This window comes from Petaurus breviceps, unplaced genomic scaffold, assembly GCF_028583685.1.
Source record: "Petaurus breviceps papuanus isolate PSGF00001 unplaced genomic scaffold, PetGlider_PUasm1.0 90503, whole genome shotgun sequence".
Lineage (NCBI taxonomy): Eukaryota > Metazoa > Chordata > Mammalia > Diprotodontia > Petauridae > Petaurus > Petaurus breviceps.
In genome coordinates this window covers 2345819-2362154 of record NW_027187265.1, presented here as the reverse complement: position 1 = coordinate 2362154, position 16336 = coordinate 2345819, and the positions used below count along the sequence as shown (strand labels likewise).

The window sequence follows — 16336 nt, the reverse complement described above, 5'->3', positions numbered from 1 at the left end:
CTGTCACTGTATTCCTGTGCCAAGCATAGAGGCTTGTATATGCTAAGTGCTTTCACTGTTGAATTCCTCCTGTAGTTTAAATCTCAACTCGAAAGCCACCTTTCCATGAAACCCTCCCTGATCTCCCCACTCAAGTTATTTTCCCCAGGGAAACATCACAAGGCATTTTGTTCGTGCCTACATGTTACATACAGCATATACATTAGAGTCAAAGTTTTTTGCTATGTTTCATATGCCCCTACTGGATGGTAAATAAAGGTAGTTAAACAGTCCATTGGATAAAGCACTTGGACCTGGAATTAGAAAAACCTGAGATATATCCTCCCACACTAGTAAATGCCCCTGGGCAATTCATTTAATCTCAGTCTATCTCAGTTTCCTGATCTGTAAAATGTAGATAATAAAAACAATTAGTGGGGTGGCTAGGTGGCACAGTGAATAGAGCACAGGCCCTGGAGTCAGGAGGACCTGAGTTCAAATATGGCCTCAGACACTTAACACAAAACTAGCCGTGTGACCTTGGGCAAATAACTTAACCCCAATTGCTCTGCCTTCCCTCCTCCAAAAGAAAAAATAATAATAAAGCAAAAATAAATAAATAAAAGCAATTACAGGGTAAGGATCAAACTCAGTAATATTTATAAAACTCTGCAAAAACCGTAAAGTGCTATACAAATGTTAACTATATTATTATTGTCGTTTTTATTATAAAATTCCCCTAACACAGAGACCATACCTTGTCTACATTTTGCTTCTCCTCCAGCAAAGGGCTCTGGACTCAGTAGAGGCCGATAAACATTTGTTGAATGAATTTAAACCTCCTCACAAAAGCCCCCTACCCTTTCTCCAAAGCACTGCAAAAGATTCCTAAAAAGTCTCCATGCTTCTGCTCACTCCCTCCCCTAAACCATGCTTCAAATACTAGCAGATTCCTGTTTTCTGTGCATAAATATGGTCTTAACACTCTTCTGTTCAAACCTCCCTCCTCCCTCCCCAGTTCCTTGCTGCTTACTAATTAAAAGTCCAGCTCCTCTTTCATCCAATGAACAAACATTTCCTAAGAGCCTCCTTTGTGCTAGGCATTGTACTAAGTGTGGGGAATACAAAGACAAAAGTGAAACAACAGCCCCTGCCCTCAAGGAGCTTAGATTTTCTACAATTGAGTATCCTACTTTCCTTTTTTAAAATTATGTTTGCTTACATTTATAATCTGTCCCTTCCACATCCCTCCCTCAAACTGAACTACAGCAATTTAACTCTTACCACAAGCATTTGTAGTCCACAGAAACAAACCCCCCCACACACACACACATACACTGTTTGCCTCAATTTCCTCATCTGTAAAATGAGCTGGAGAAGAAAATGACAAACTACTCCAGTATCTTTGCCAAGAAAGCCCCAAATGAGGCCATGAAGAGTCAGACCCGACTGAAAATGACTGAACCACAGCAAGCAGGGGCGGGGTGACTAGTAAACTGCCTGGTAAGGGGAGACCAAATTGACCTTCAGTGCAAATACATAGCCTAGAGCTACAAACCACTAAACCCATCCAGGCAGACAAAAAGTGTCAGCCAAAACTCCAAGTTTTTCTCCTTTGATTTTTTCCCCTGGTTTTAACTCAAAGTCCCTGATGTCAACTAACTATCTGACTTATGGTTAGGAAATTTGAATTTTTGATTGTCAGTCTGTGTTCATAAAGCCCATTTCCAAGACTCTATCCAGTAAAATCCTACAGGACCTGTGTAGGGCCTGGAGGACACAAGGGTTTTCTTTGTTCTTATTGAGTGGAATACAGTAATCACTCTCCATCCTTTAAATGCCACCAAACACCCAGCGACATGTAGAGGAAAGGGCACTGGGTTTAGACTTAGAAGTACCTCCTCGGCTCCTCCATCAAGCATCTACACTGGGAAGTAACCTTCTCTTGCCCCTTGCTTTACATTTCAGACCTCTAACAGTACCTCCTGCCTCTCCAAAGCTCATGGATCTTGTGGTGTAATTTTTTGTCAGATTCATCCACTGGGCTCACATGAGTGAGACACACTTGCTCTCTGTGGCTCTCAGGGAACATTGGAGAAGCAGAAAGGGAAAATGAAGAGTCAGAAGATTTAAAGTGAGAGGACCTGAGTTCAAATCCTGGCTCTGCTACTTGGGACCTGTGTGACCTTGGGTAAATCATTCACTCTCTCTGTACCTCAGTTTTCTCATTTATAAAATGAAGGGGTCAGACCAGAAGGTCACAGGGTTATAGATTTAGAGTTGGAAGGGGCTAAGGCTGACATGAAGACTCTCATTTTGCAGCTGAGGAAACTTAGGCTCAGAGAGCCCCAAAGACTTACCCAGGGTAATACAACTAGCAAGCATCTAAGACAAGACTTGTAAATCAGGACCAAGGAGAAGAGTCGCAGGGAGGCAAATTTCAGCTTAATATAAGGGAGAATTTTCTAATAAGTGGTGCTGTCTAAAAATGGAACAAGCTATCTTATGTGATAGCGAGTCTCCAGTCACTGGTGATGTTCAAACAGAGACTGGATGACTGCCCTGGTAAGGACACTGTGGGTTTTTGCTTGGAGGAGGGGTTGGGAAAGATGCTCTCAGAGGTCTCTTCCAAATCTGAGAGGCTATGCTTCCAAGAGAGGGTTTCTGAGCTGATACATCTGAGGGATGGGTTGCCACACACTTTACACTCACCCGGACCCCTAAGCCTTTGCTTCTGATATCTCCATCTCTTCCCATAACCCTAAATTATATAAAGGAAAAAGCACTGAGTTTAGACTCCAAAGGTCTGGGTTCAAATCTTGGCTTTGCCTTTTTACCTGTGCAAGTCCCATCTCTAAGAACTTGGTTTCATCACATGTAAAATAAAGTGACTGAAAATGCTAGATTGTGTCTGGATCTCTCAGATCCCTGGGAGCTCCAAATCCTAGCATCCTATATAAGACCTAGCTAAGTCCCCCCTCCTCCAGGAAGCTTCCCATGCCATAAGGCTGGGCCTAGTACTAGGGCTTTGGTGAGGCCTCCCCCACCACTGTGACCCACATAATCTCTTCTGCCTTTGAACTCCTATAGCACTTACTGTCTGTATCATTCATGCTGATAGTAAATCATGCACAGCCTTATACTGGAACTTAACTGTTTCATGTAAGCCTTATCTCATCCGTGGGACTATAAGCTCCTAGAGGGATGTATCTTCTCCTTAAGGAGGTTAAGCCCACAGGAGAGGCTCAGTCCTGCACAGAGAAATGAAGAATTGGAATGAATGGAGTATATGAGATGGGGAGGGAAAGGGAAAGGAGGGGGATATGACTGATGAAGCCTTCCTCTGCCTTGGTTGGGACAAAGTATAGGCCTGGGAGGGGGAGAGATTGGGAAGTTAGAGGAGGGTCCATATCCCTGGGAAGCTCTTCTAGTCCAACCCCCTTATTTTGCAGAGGGAGAAAATGAGGCCCAGAGAAGAGAAAGGAAATGCCCAAGGTCGTACAATCAGTCATTGACAGAGGAGGAAGCAGTGTGATGTGGTAGAAAGGGCTCTAGGAATCAGAGAACTGGGATTTGAATTCCAGCTCTGGAAATTTACTACCTCAGTAACCTTTTGGAAGGAATGCCCTCCCCTCCCTCTCTCCCTCACTTGGCCTGATGAATTCCAGTAGCTCCTTTGAAGCCCAACTCAAACCACATCTCCCCCATGAATCTTGCCCGATGCCCCAGGCAGAAATGGCCTACTTTACAGTGCTTCTGCAATGCACTTACTTACCTGTTTTGCACCCCTCTAATACACTCACCATGTAATGCTGTATGTCTTATCTTGCTGCTAGCCTGAGAACTCCCGAAGCAGGGAACATGTCTTATCTCAACTCTGCATATCCTTCCAGGGCCCAGCATGGGACTCTGAACATAGTAGGTATTCAATAAATTGCTTTTGAACATCAGTGTCAAAGGGTCCATGGCACAACCGATGACTATTCACTGGGTACCTACTGTGTGCTCAGCCCTGTGGTGGGGGTGGGGAGAGGCTGGTAGAAGTTAGAAAAGAACAAACCACCATCCAGGCTCTCAAAGGATCTGGGAGGAGAGACGCAAAATTTGCACAGAAGAAATAATTATAAAATGACTGACAATTGAACTAGGTGGTCTTGAATCTAAGCATTGCTGGGAATTTAAAGGAGGGACAGCTTACTGTTGTTTGGAATGGTCAGGGAAAAGCTTCACAGGGAAAGGAGGACCTGAGCTGGGCTTTGAAGGATGAACAGGGCCCAAACCTTAAACAAGCACATCCATGCATTCAGGGGCATAAGACAATAGGGTGAGAGAGTAAATGGGGAATCCCAGCCTCCCCAAAGGGTGGTCACAGCTACCTAGACCAAAGGTCCTTAACCTGGCATCCATGGTGATTTTTAAAAAAAATGTATATTTTGATAAGCATATTTCAATATAATTGATTTCCTTTGTAAGCCTATGTATTAAAAATATATTATTCTAAGAAAGGGTTTTTAAGCTTCACTAGAATGCCAGCAGGGTTTGTGATCACAGGTTTTAAGAATACCTATCCTAGACCCTCTAGGTCTAGACCCTCAGCTCTCAGTCAAAGCTCCTAGTGTCCATCCAGATCCAAGTCCTAACCTCCTCTAGTCTTTACCTTACTGGGTTCTTGCTAGAGTAGTTTGGGAAAGTTTATTGCTGACTGCCTGGCTGAGGGTTAGGGGAAAGCTGGTTGCTGAAGAAAGGACAATCCACTTAGCTACAGCAATTGTCCATTCCCTCTATGTTCATACTTGTACATACACACACACATATGTGCACATACACATATGTTTCAGTTCCTGGCACCACTTCTTTCTGTCTCTAGGGCCACCTTCTTAGAAGAGGTGAGACAGGGCTGGAAAGGACTTTAGATGTAAACTGGCCAAGCCCCCTTATTTTCCAGAGAAGGAAACGGAGGCCAAGCAGGATGAAATGATTCACCAAAGGCCACACAGGTAAGAAGTGGCAGGGGTGGTCTTCTGATTGCAAGACCAGTGCTCTTTCTGTACTATAATATGAAATGAGGCTTTAAGGATGGAAGACTCTTAGTTTATACCTATCACAGCTATTCGTCCTAGGGCTATCAGGAAGAAGAGAAGGAAGAGTTGGGTGGCTGCTCTTAGTCAAAACCAAACCCAGAGCCAGCCTGGCAGCACCTCAGGACATCACCATGTGGGGCAGAACCCTCAAGGATTCCAGTTGCCACAAGCTTGCTTGGAAGGAGGCATCAATCTGTAGCTAGAGGCTGTGCCACTCACCTGCTGTACTCTAGTTTCCTTCTTACAGAACAGTAACAAATAAACCAGTTAAAAATAATTAGGTCATAGGTAATATGAATTTTATAGTGAAGAACAGTCCAAAGTTTGGAATGATCTGGGCTAAACCACAAGTGGGGAGATAGCACTTTGGGGGAACAGTCCTAGATTTCTAGAACTTTACTAAAATACAGAATATTAGATTTGGAAGAGCCCTTAGAACATAGAAAGTTAGGGCATGAAAAAACTCTGTGACAGTGTTCCCAACTTGTGGGCTGAAGACTCCCCAGGAAACCCATAGTTATTCTCAGGGGTGCTTAAATCCATATGTGCACCCAGCACTGACAATTTCATCTTTATTTAGTTCCAACAAAATATGCAGTGTGAATGCAACTGCTATCGTGTGGGGGTCTGCAAAATTTTTTTACATTTAGAAAGGGTTCTCATACTCAGAAAGGTTAGAAACCTCCTTGCCTTAGAACACAGAATGTTTGAGCTAGAGAAAGAAACTTAAGACTCATCTAGTCCTATGCTCCTGATCTTACAGAAGGGGAAACTGAGGCCCATCAAGACATGACCTGGTCACTCATCAAATTAATAGTAGAGCTAGGAATAAAATCCAGATTTATTGACTTCTGGGATGCTGACTTTCACTACACTGTATAATGGCTGCGGTGTGGGGGCTGGCCCTGGGATGGTAAGTGGGGACTCACTACTTGGCAGAAGAGAGCCTGAGGCCTCCCACAGGAGCCATGGGTCACCTGTTCTATGACTTTAAATTGAAAACTTTACCTCACAGGTACAACTTCATAAGGTCATGGGAAGAAGAGGGGAAGAAGAAGAAAAAAGGGAAATCCTCCTATTGCTTTAGGGTCCATAGGACAGGGTCCCCTTAAATGGCAGAGTACGTATGTGTCCTTCCATTGTCCTCAAGGACAAAAATATGTGTCCTTTCCCCCAGAATCCTAGGCAGTTCTCAGGTTCTTGTTATCTTCTGCCCTTATTGTGTAGCCAAGGAACTCCCAGAGCCAAGTCCTCCCACCCCTGAAACAGTCCAGCTGTGATGCTAGGACAGAGAGGGGAAATCCCAGCCCACTCTCTTCCAATCCCTGCCTCTCTCTCCATGGAGGGAGGAAGTGAAAGGGTAAATAGCAAACAGGAAAGACAGGCCTTCTCATCCCCAGGAACCGCCAGTGATTCAGGGCCGACCGTCCTGAGATAATTTTATTGGTGGCATTAAACTGAGTTATGAGGTTTTTACAATCCAGCCACTTATGAGAAATCTATTAACAGTAACTGGACAGGAAGAATGCATCTCAGTGGAGCCCAAGACGGGCATTAATTGGGGCAATCTATAAGGGGACGGGGACCCGGAAAGGTTCCACCCGACGCCACCATTTACTCCCCGAGATTTCTGCTGAGAATCAGCAAAGTTGCCAAAAAAAGAGAGACGTCCATTAATCGGCTAATGAAATATGAAAATGTTTATGGGCCATTCAATCTTCCAAACGGCAGTTCTATAATCCACCTTTCAGACATACAGTTCCACCAGACAGAATTTATACCCAGGACCTAGGTGGTGTGGGCTGCTTTTTTTCCCTATCTATGACAGCTTCATCTCATTCGTCCTCTCATTGGGTGGAGTTAGGGTATCTCCTCAGGGCCACTAGAGCATATGTTCCAATAGTTTTCATTTTACAAAGAGGGAAATTGAGGCTCAGAGAAGGCAACTGACTTATTCGCCCAAGATGACATAACAAATTCATGACCTAGAGAAGAGGGCTTTGAATTTGGAATCAAAAGGCCTAGATCCAGATTCTGGCTTAGCTGCTTATCACCCGCGTCATTCCCACATTGGCCACATCATTTCAAATCACTTTCCTCATTAGTAAAATGAAGGCATTGGACTAGTTGAACTCTAAGGTCCTTTTAGCTCTAAATCCTATGATTCTGCAAGTTTGTTCAGGAGGTAGTGCTATGTGGTCTCAAAAACAGTAGGCTCAGAGTCAAGCACCCAAGGTTTTAGTCCTAGGTAAATAATTAATTTACGTTCCCTTAGCCAAGTTCAGAATATCAAGGAATAGCATTTCTCTACCCTGGCTGGTCTCCTCCTCTGTGAAATAAGAGGGTTGTATTAAATTATTCCCAAGATCCATCCTAGCCCTAAAGTCCTAGCATTCAAGAGACAGAGCTGAGATTAGAACCCAGGATTGCTAGAAGGTTAGGGCCCTTTTCAAGAAACTGCCTTGAATATCAGGATTGTAAGGTTGGGGGAAGCCCCAGTTTTTGCATAGGGAATACTTTTCCCACCAGTTCTCTCTCAGGTGATCGGCAGTAATGAGCACTGGGCTTAAGTCAGATGGGATCACTTGTAATGGACCTTAGAGGCTGCAAGGAAAAGGAAGGGAGGAAAGGGAGACAACTTAAGGGTGATGTCACTGATGTTCTATTGCAATTTACAAAGTGGAGCTCACTCTAAGATTGATGGTCAGACCTCCAGGGACTACAGAACCAAACAGGGCTCGATCTCTCCTTCTGGCTCCCGAGACCTTGGATTTGGCAGCCTACGGCAGCAGAAAGACTAAGAGACAAGAGACCCAGGGTTGAGTTTCATTTTCAACTGCTACTTGTTACAGTCAAGTTACTAAACCTGGGCCTTAACTTTCTTACCTGCAAAATGATGGTAAAACTGGTGCTATCTACCTCAGGGAATTGTATGCGTCTTTCTTTGTAAAGAGCCGAAGGAGGCCTAGATGAGGACCAAGGTTCTATTCCTAACTCTAACCCTAATTTGTGTGCGACTTTGGGCCAATTATTTTCCCTGTCTAGGCCTCAGTTTTCTTACCTGTAAAATGAGAAGGTAGGACTAGATGATCTCTAAACCCTCCCGTAGCTCTGAATTCTTAGAGTTCTAAGGTCTATTCCAGCACTAACATTCCATGATGTCTCTCCCAGATCTGCCATTCTATGTTCTTGGAGTCCTTATAGCATTAACATTCTGTGCACTACAGACCCTTCCAGAAGCAAATTCTATTTTATGTATTTTAAGGTTTCTAGCTCAGAAATTCTATCTTTTAAAGGTCCCTTCCGGCTCTGGTTCTCTGATAAATGTTAAGTTATTATTTTTTCTGGAGGCACCTCTGGAGAGTATTGTATTCTTGTCTCCAGCCAAGGTCCCAACACTGGAGAGAGACTTATCTCTGAACCAGTTTGGAGGCAAAAGGGTTAGAGACTTCTGGGGAGGGAGACACACCAGAAAACCGATGTCTTGGCTCCAGCAGCAAAATCAGAGTGAACAGATGCAAATCTTCCCAGGCACAGAGAAACCTGAACTTTTGAGCAGAAATGACTTTCTCTGAGTTGCCTTTGTTGGGGGTTTTTCTTCAGATTCTAAGCTCCCCTGGGGAACCAGAGACCCTATCCACCTTTGATTAACCTGGTGGGGCTCCAAGCCCAGCCTCAGTGAGTAAACATCTATAGTCCTTTCCTCTGAGAGAAAAGGAAGAAAGCTCATAGGAGTTGAAGGTAGACAGAAGGACTGTGTACTTAGCCCCACTGGCTGAGGAATCACTTCTAATTTACTGCCCCCATGTGAGATTGGACATGAGCACCAATGATCTTCTTGGAATCACAGAGCAGAAGGGACATACAGGTCAACCCTGTACCTTAGAAGGAATCAGCATGGTTTGAGCCCTTGGTTCAAATACAGCTTCTTCCACTTACTGTTTGTGGGATCCTGGGGATCCTGGGCCTCAGTTTTCTCAATTTTAGGGTCCCTTCCAGTTCTAAATCAATAATTCTGCCCCAGTATCCTCAATAATCATTCATCCTTTATGTGAAGGTCTACTATGACATGGACTTCCCTACCACCCAAGGAAGCCCATTCTACTTCTGGATGGTTCTAATTAGAAGGAAGTTTTTTCTTACATTGAACTGAAATTTGTTCCAGCAGAACATTTACACACCCTTCCTAGTCCTGCCCTCTGGTGCCAAAGTGAACCAGTCTAATCCTCTCATGTGACAGTCTTAGATAGTTGTCATCAAGTGTCATGTTTCCCTTTAGTCTTCTCTATGCTCAAAATTCCCAGTTACTTCAGCTGATCAATCAATTAAGCGCGTACAATGTTCTGGGCACTATGTTACATGCTGGAGCTAAAAAGACAAAAATGGGAATAGTTCCTGCCTTTGTGAAGCTTCTATTCTAACCTCATATGCTATGGACTCCAGGCCCCTTATCAGGTTACAATCCGCAATTCACCAAGGTCCTTTCTCAAAGGCACCCGTTACTTAGAACCAAACAGAATACTACAAATCTGGTTCCTCATTGTGGAAACTGGGCCTCTGATAGAGCAGCATAGCTTTTTTGGTTACTGTGTCTTTTTCACATAATAATCAAAAAGACATACCAGTTCACTCTGAAGCTCATAAATTGGACCACAATAAGTCCCTACCCAAGCTCCACTTAATGGCTGTATTTTGGGCTGTCCTGGCTTAGAGTGAATGTCAATGGTAACTGTTTCTCTTTGGAGCAGCAACCCTAAGGGTCTCCCTCTCCCAGCTTGATTTTTTTCTTCTTTTTTTCTAATTAAAGGGGCCATCCCTTGACTCACTTCTTTTTATTTTCTTTTTGGAGGGGGAAGCCTGGGCAATTGAGGTCAAGTGACTTGCCCAAGGTCACATGGCTAGTGTCAAGTATCTGAGGTGGGATTTGAACTCAGGACCTCCTAACTGGCTGGTGCTCTATTCACTGGGCTACCTAGCCGCCCCTATTCACTTCTTAAAGAGGCCTATTCAGTGAATGGGTGTTACCCCCTCAAATGGGTACTTAAAAAGGCCTTAATCTAAAAGGTCCAGGTCTCCCATTGCATCCTGGACTATCTCCAGTCATCCTGATGAATATCTGAACACTGGATCCAGATGGCTCTGGAGGAGAAAGTAAGACTGGTGACCTTGCACAGCTCTCCCTCACTCAAATCAAAGTCAACTGCAAGTCAAGTCATCATTTCCCTGATGCCATGTCTTTGAAAATAGACAAACACAACAAAAATATCATCAAAGGATCTCACATCAGGATAGGACCTAAGGAAGTCACTGGAGGGATCCAGTGCTGCAGTTGGAGGGGTCCTTAAAGGTCGTTTAATCTAAGTCTTTAATTTTGCCGAGGAGGAAATTTAGGAGAGAGAAGAGAAGTTAAGTGAGCTGCCCAAGATCACATAAACAAGTAGGCAGAGTCAGAATTCAAATCCAGTTCCCTCCACTCCAAATCCAGAGCCCCTTCTATTGCATGAAAGCCAGATCTCCTTAGTCTTCCCATACTCCTGCTTACACATATTCAGGAGAATTGACCTAATATTTGCAACTCTTCCTCCCAAATCTTGACAACCTACCCACCCCACCTTTCAAAACTCAGCTCAAATATCACTGCCTCCAGGAAGCCACCTCTGATTCCCCCCAGGTGGAAATGATCTCTCCACCATCTGGTACTTTGTACTTCTCTGATATCCTTGACATATTCATTTGTACCATGCACGTGACATTTATTAAGCTCTTACTGTGTGCAGAGTACTGCTTGGCACTGCAAAACATAACAAAGTTTGACTCCTGGAGTTCATGGTTTGATAGAAGTTTAGACACCAACACAGATAGCCACAATACATAACATTATAAGATAAATACACAGAGTTATAAAACAAATTGAGGGGAGGAGGGGAAAGAGGGGCTTACAATCGGCTGCTCTCTCCCCTACTGTGTTGACTATGGGGCAGAGTTCCATCCCTGGAGCCTGGCTCTTCTCAGCCCAACCCCAGCCCAGCTCCTGGGGAAAAGGCTCGGGAAGAAGCCCTCTAAGCTCCACCCCTCACCCATCAACAATGGGAAATATACCAGAGCTGTAGTTGGCCTCTCTGGGGGGCTGAAAAGTGCGATTTATGAGCCCATTAATTACTTCCTCCTAATTAAATCAAAATTAAATGCGAACAGAGGTACGTTTTTCCTTATTAAAAACAATTAAATGGACAGCGTGGATACACAAATAAAACGACTCCGGGATTTAACCAGAAAGGAGATCAAATCAAAATGCTCCCCATTAATGAGAGCGGTTCTCATGTTGGAGCCCCTCGTAAACCAGGAATTCATCAATTTTCTTTAAATATTAGCAACTTAATTAAATCTGCTACCCCCCCTGCTTTAATCCCACCATATATCTAAAATAGATCTCACCGCCCGCAGAAGTCGGTAACAAGTGCTGACCCCATAATTCTATCTTTAAAAAAAATTTTTTAAATCCTACCGAAATCCACATCCAACTGACAGAGGCCTCGGGGGAAATTACAGTTCAGAAAAGGGATTAGCCAAAGTACCCAGATTTTATGGAAATGCTGTTGGTTCGGGGGAGGTTGTGAGAGGTGGGTGTTGGGGAGAGGTTTGGGGTGAGGATTCAGGCTTGGGTGCTGGAGGGGGGTGGGCAGAGCTGGAGAGAGGGAAGCTAGGCTAGCAGCCCAGTATGGGATCTAATGGGGGAGGGAGGGAAGGAAGCAGAGGGAGCCAGGGCCAGGATGGTGGGTGACGATGGATGACGGCCGTGAGCGATGGGGGAAAGGGCTGTAAAATGGGTTAGCTCTAGGTGCCCGGGGTTCACTCTGGAAATGAGGCTGTTGCTAGGCTACCTCTGGAATTCGACAAGGATGGATGCTTGGAGCGGCTCCCTGGGGTGGGGGTGGGGGTGGGGGAGACTATGAATTAACTGAAAGTACAGAGAATACCTTTCCCCTGGAATAGGGGGACTTGACTGAAGAGGGTGAGGCAGAACGGGGACAGGTCATTTTTAAAACCCCAGACCCAGGCGTTTCAAGGAGAGGGGAAGTGACGGAAGGATGACTGTGGGTCCCCACATCAATGATGAGGACAAAAAAGGCCCATCTTTGCAGGAAATGGAAGACTGAGTGGGATAATGGATTTAGAGCCAATCCTGTCTGCCTCCTACTGTCTGTGTGACCTTGGACAAGTCCTTTAATTTCGATAGACCTCAGTTTTCTCATTTGAAATAGGAGAATGATGGCTGATGGACCTCAGTGGTCTCTAACATACATTTCAGATCCAAGTTCTATGATCCCAAATGATATAATTAAGGTGTAGGGGGAGAAAAAGTAGGTGAGGACGAAGAGAAATCAGATCATGGGCAACTATTTCCCCAGAAATAGAATAACCTTTTTCCCTTGGGGCATAGTTATCCATTGTCCAAAAGTCTAAATGGCTTCTTTTCTGGGCTTCTGTAGCATAAGGGACCCCAAAGACCACAGGGCTGAGGGTAGGCTTTCAAAATCCATTCAGGGTTACCCTAGAGATGGTAGAACTGGACCCTGAGGCTCTTGTGACAAGTCAGGCTCTCCTATAACATAGGGGAGTTCAGAACAAGCAGCCCTTGAAAGAAAGACTTTGGCTTAATCTCTGCAAGCCTCAGTTTCCTCATCTGTAAAATGAGAATAATAATGCCCATAGCAATTACCTCAAAGGGTTGTTATATTGCTCAAATGAGACAGCGTACAATAAGCATTTTGTAAACTTAAAAGTGCTGTTATACGAGTGGCCAGGTGGCGCAGTGAGTAAGAGCCCTGGCCCCAGCATCGGGTGACCTGGGATTGGTTTCAGCCTCAGATACTCTGTACCCACACAAAAATAACTGGCCATGTAACCTTGAGCAAGTTACTTAACCCTGATTGCTTAAAAAAGTAATAATAATAAAATAAAAGTGCTGTTATAAAGGCTAGTTATTATTAGTTGGAAAAGATGGTGATAAACTTGGGGACAATGACTGATGACCAACTGGCAGCTAGCAGTGCAGTGAATAGAGTGCTGGACCTGGAGGCAAGAAGATCTAAATTCAAATCCAACTTCAGACGCTTACTACCTGCGTCACCTTGGACAAGTCACTTAACCTCTATTTGCTTCAGTTTCTTCCTCTACAAAATGGGGATAATACCTTTCAGGGTTGTTGTGAGGGTCAAATGAGATAACATTTGTAAAGGACTTAACCAAGGTCCTCTCATTCTAAACATACAAGTTCCCACTGCACCACATTCCCTTCTATGACATTGGCAATATCATCATGGCCAATACACTTTGCCTCACTTTTCTCCAAGTCCTATGAACCACAAATCACTTTTGTGGGCCCCTTCTCTCTTCTCTTGGTGATTTCATACTGGTTGCATGACTTTGGGCAAGTCACAAGTACACAGGAACCTCCATCATCTCTACATTTATCATCTCCACATCCCCAAATCTCCAGTTCCAAACTTTCTTCTCAGTGATAGTACCATCATTTGGTTGGTCCATAGGCATCTCAAGCTCAATGGATCCAAAATAGAATGTATCATCTTCCCCTCCAAACCCATGAGTCCTCCAAAACTTTTGTTTCCATTGAGGGCAACACCATACTTCTAGTCAAGAAGATGATAATCCTCAACTTCCTACTCTCCTGCACTCCCCACATGTCACCAGTTACCAGATCTCATCCAGTGCACTTCCCTAACATCTCTCATGTCCATCCTCATTTCTTCACTCACACAGCCACTATGCAAGTTCAAGGCTTTATCACCTTTCACTTGGACCATGGCAGTAGCTTCACAATTGAAGTTCTCTGTTCAAGTCTCTCCTTGCTCTGCTCCATCCTTCACAGAGAAGCAAAAAAAAAATTCCTTTTCCCCCAAGCATAGGTCTAATCATGTTGACCCTCTTCCTCTAATGTCACCAGTGGTTTCCTGTCACTTGGAAGACAAAATACAAACTTCTCTCCTCGGTGTTTGAAGCCTTCCACAGCTGAGCTCCATTCTACATTTCCAGGCTCATTTCCAATTACTTCCTTTCACATGGCAAAATTAACCTACTTGGTGCTCCCTAAACTCTGCATTCCAGCCCTTGCCCATGTGCCTCTCCACAGGCTGCCTCTCATGTTTAGAATCCATCCCCTCTGTAGCGGCAACAACACTGGCAGACCCAGGATGGCTGCTAGCACAGGTTCTTAGATCTGCTTTACTAAGAAAGATAGCTGTTTAAGGGGTCAACAATCTTTTTTAATTACATTCACCAGTTCATGGGAAAAGTCAGCACCCTGAACTTCAGAGAAAATACAAGCAGAGAAATAAAGACCAACAGACAGGGCTCTGACTGCCTGACTCAACTATATACTTTACATACATCCCTAGATCGAGGGAGCCTTTACATCTGAGCATTCAGGGAGCTCTGAACATATGGTCACTCAGAATCTCAACCAGGGAATCACAAGAACCTTCTCATAAGTGAGCCCCCAAAGCAAAATACCAACTCAGAGTATATATACACTTCTCAGAGCCAGACGGCATCACAAACCTCCTGACTCCATGCCTAATTAGAAATTTGCAAAAGGTGTGAAAGCCTTCCTACAAGCAAGCCTCCCCTAAGCAAGCTTCCCTCAATGGGCTCCATGTGAGGCCTATTAGTGGTCGGGAAAGAATTTATATACCATTAGTATTACACCCTCCTCAGCTCAACTCTGAATCCTTGGTCTTCCTTTAAGGATCTGTATTGGTGTCAACTATTTTATGAAGCTTTTCCTGATCCTTCCAGTTCTTGGCACTCTCTCTCTCCTCAAATGATCTTCTATTTACTCTATTTGTATGTTATATCCCCTATCTGAGTATAAACATCTTGAAAGCAGGGCCTTTTTCATTTTAGTCTTTGAATCCCTAGCACCTAGTACATTTCACTGCACTTTATAAATATTTGTTGAATCGAATTGAATCTCTCCCAGGTGAGTCAAGTCAGAAGATCAGTCAGGGTTTATCCTCCTCCCCCAATTTGGGCTTGGTCATCATTGGGCTTCTCTAGTCCTGTTTTCTTAAAAGTTCTATAAATCAGGACAGCTAGGTGACACAGTGAATAGAGTGCAGGGCTTAAAATCAGGACGACTCATCTTTGTGAGTTCAAATTCAGCCTCAGACACTTATTAGCTGTGTGATCCTGGGCAAGTCACTTAACCCTGTTTGCCTCAGTTTCCTCATCTGTAAAATGAGTTGGAGAAGAAAATGGCAAGTCTTTCCAGTATCTCTGCCAAGAAAACCCCAAATGGGATCATGAAGAACCAGATACAACTGAAACTACTTATGTTTTTATAAGCCACTAGGACTTCTTCCAAGACTTTCTTGGGCCTCCTTCTCTCCCTTCTACATTCTTTCTCTTGGTGATGTCATAATGGCTGTGTGACCCTAGGAAAATCATAGGAACCCATGGAGATTCCTCCTAATCAAGGTCCAATTCTACACCTTTGTAAGCATTTATGCCTCTACCACAAACTACTCACTATCCTGGAGCAAATCACCTCACTTCACTAGGCCTCCATTTTCATCATCTATAGAATTAAGAGGTTGGATCACAAAATGCAAAATAGCCACTTTATCATGCAAAATTTAAATCTTTTGCACAACCAAAATCAATGCAACCAGAATAAGCAAAATGAAGCTGTTGATTAGGGGAGGGGGAGGACAGGATTTTTGTATGTAGCATCTCTGATAAAAGTCCGATATACAAGATATATGTGGAGTTGAAACATATATTATGTAAGATATATATAATATTATATACATGTGTATGTATGCACATAAACAGATGAATAATTTAGTAACTTTTCTCACATAACTTCAGAATGGTTTAATATAAATTAAGTTTATATTAAACTAAGAGTCATTTCCCAATAGCTAAGTGGTCAAAGGATATGAACAATTTTCAAAAGAAGAAATGCAAACTATCAATAGCCATATAAAAAGGTACAAATAAATAATATTAAGAAATTAAATTAAAATTTAATTTAAAACATCCCTGGAGTTTAACTTCACAGCTTTCAAATTTGCAAAGGTGGTCAAAGATAGAAATAGTCAATGTTGAAAGGACTATAGGAAGCCTAGAACACTAATTAACTGCTAGAATTGTTAATTGGTAGAGTTTCTCAGGAAAACAATATGAAGTTATGTGAGAAAGCTGCTAAATTATTCATATTTACTAAATTTAATCATATATTCCATTCATATATT

The 16336-nt window shown here is 43.5% G+C and overlaps 1 protein-coding gene across 1 annotated transcript in view; it reads right to left on the bottom strand.

Annotated features, from left to right (window-relative positions):
• CDH22 (cadherin 22) overlaps nt 1-16336 on the bottom strand; it is a 154882-nt gene that overhangs the window by 80617 nt on the left and 57929 nt on the right. The gene's annotated exons all lie outside the window — the stretch shown is intronic.